Genomic DNA, 2500 nt, shown 5'->3' with positions numbered 1-2500 from the left:
GGATAGGTGGTCGCTTGTTTATGTTCGGGGCCACTGTTGTGTTTCTGAGAGAGTTAAGTGGGTATCGCTTATCAAACTTTTAATTTTGATATTTGATGTTATTTTAGTGGTGTTAAGAATTCTCAGCCAGGCATGCCAACCTATACAAATGTAACTACATGTGTACATTGTGACTATTGTGCAGACAGTTTTTGATAACGCAGTGTGTGGCAGTCAGAGAGGGTTTTATGTTTTTTTTTTTTATTGAATGTGATTTTTTTTTCTCACTACGATGTCAGAGAAAAGCAACATGTGTAGACCTGCGGGTACGTGTGTGCCCTGCAGGTCTTTAACGCGGCAGGGACAGGCAAGGAAGTGATGCCGTATGATCTGGACACACAGACACCTGCTCCAACGGGGATCTGTCCCGGCTTTTGGAAAATAAGTTATTCTTTTGTTAAGAAAATAGACCGGTCGGCATGTGATCAAAAATGAACAGGACGGGCTTGGCAAGGATATATTCACGTGACAAGGCGTGGGGAAGCACTAGAGTAGGGCAATATCAAGTGGCACTTAACGAAAGTATAGATTTTTGCCCCGTAGTAACCTTAGCTGTGGTATGATTTCAGCACGTTGGACAGAGCCTCTGGAGTAGCTGCGCCTGGCGGACTAACACGGATCGGGATACCCCATCGCCTTTTCCGTTTTGCAGTTCTTTTGCCAGCTAGGAAATTGTTCTACTCTTTCTTTTTCATTTTTTTCTCTCATTTAAACGCTTGCGGTGGGAGCCCCGAGGTCGAAAACAAAACGGGGGAGAAAGAGCCGGGCGCCTAGAAGCCTCCTTTACTTTACCGCGCTCGGAGTTTTGTCGCCACTTAGAGCATGTGAAAGTTGAAATCTTAGAGCTGCCGTAGGGTGCGCGTGCTTTGCAAGCTCCACTTGGTGTGCAGCGTTAACTTTGGGAAATGCAAGCGTTGGTCTTGGAGATCTAACCACTGATAGTGGTTGTCAGCTTTTAAAAAGGTAAGAACTGTTTCTGTTTTTTTAAAATAGATATATCTATCTATATATATATTCCCAATGCTCCTGGAGAGGTTGTCAGTGTAGTCTCGCCTCAATGTCATGCCAGATGTAGTTAGTGCATCTCAAATTGAAGTTTGATTACGATTATGAAAACATGTTGTCACGCTTTCGTGAATTCCCTGGCGTTGGATCCTGTTGGTGTCAGTTATCAATGAAGGCATCGGACTTATAAAATAAAACTGTAAACTTTGGATAATCTATCATTACAAGATATGCAGGTAACCATTATTATCCTGATTTTACTGATTTTGGCCATCATGTCGTATGCACAACGTTTACAAAGTTACCTTTGAAAATCATCCAAGATTGTGAATGACATGTTTATGATTTATTTTTTTTTAATCGTTTGCTCGTTTATATGGTGGCAGTTGAATAGAACTGTGAAATTGTGTGAGAAAAGTTAATTATATACGCTAGATGCTTGTCAGTTGGCAATTGAAAATAATGTTTTTAAGAGCATGACGATCGGGACATTCTCCTGATCTGACGAAGGCTGCTTGCGGAATCCCGGGTCTTTGTACATGGAACTTGTATGCGCAATATCCACGCTTCGCTCCGGTGGCAGAATAATGGTGCATGTAATAAATAAAATATAAGTATCAGCTCCTGTTGGTAGTACACAATGTTTCTATCTATCTATCTATCTATCTATCTATCTATCTATCTATCTATCTGTCTATCTATCTATCTATCTATCTATCTATCTATCTGCCTATCTGTCTATCTATCTATCTATCTATCTATCTATCTATCTATCTATCTTTCTATCTATCTATCTCTATTTATATCTCTGTATGTAATCTCTTTCAATTCATCATGCCTATTTTGTTAGCTTGTCTCTACTATTGTTAAATCGTCGGGATAATGTGTTTGGCAAATTGATTTGTAAGTGGTGCGGGCATCCGTATCGCTGTAATCGCTTCTGTAACAGCTCCCCCAGCCTCCGTAAGAGCAGATATATATGGTTTGTGTTTTTACTACAGCCCGTTCGCTCGCTCTCCTCCGGTTCATTCATCCCGAGCCGCGTTACGCCGCGAGCACCACCTGCTCCCCCCTTTTCCGTCCGCGCGCGGCTCAGTCAACACGGCAACAGTAGGAGACCACTTCCACTCGCCACAGATAACATTTCCCTTTAAACAAATTGTGAATTGCATGACCAAAAATAGCCGGGAGAGGACAACGGGATGGCAGAGATACGGTGCAGATAGGAGCCTGCGGAACCAGTGTTAGGATAGGCGTGGTTAGATATTGCCAAATGTTATGGCCGGGTTAGATGGAACAGATAAGATTGCTAGATAAACCCAGACTGAATGCTCTGCATTGGGCTCTGTGGAGAGGGAAAGGAGTATACCTCGCAAGATCTGGCAAAAACTAAAGACGTCAGCTTTTTGCTAAGTCTGCGAAGAATCGTTTCTGACTTTAGCGCCGACTAAGTTCT

At 42.4% G+C, this 2500-nt stretch overlaps 1 protein-coding gene across 2 annotated transcripts in view; it reads left to right on the top strand.

The window, feature by feature from the left end:
• bdnf (brain-derived neurotrophic factor) overlaps positions 1–2500 on the top strand; it is a 23318-nt gene that overhangs the window by 138 nt on the left and 20680 nt on the right. Inside the window, exon 1 of one of the 2 annotated variants that reach the window (XM_062524663.1) lies at positions 930–1002. The exons of the other annotated variant lie outside the window; for it this stretch is intronic. The gene's annotated coding sequence lies outside the window, so the exon portion shown is untranslated. Of the gene's footprint in view, positions 1–929; positions 1003–2500 lie in introns of those variants that run through there. 2 annotated transcript variants of the gene reach the window in all.

The sequence above is a fragment of the Sardina pilchardus genome, chromosome 21 (assembly GCF_963854185.1).
Source record: "Sardina pilchardus chromosome 21, fSarPil1.1, whole genome shotgun sequence".
Lineage (NCBI taxonomy): Eukaryota > Metazoa > Chordata > Actinopteri > Clupeiformes > Clupeidae > Sardina > Sardina pilchardus.
Note: the sequence above shows the minus strand (reverse complement) of the source record. Positions and strands in the feature narration are given on the sequence as shown.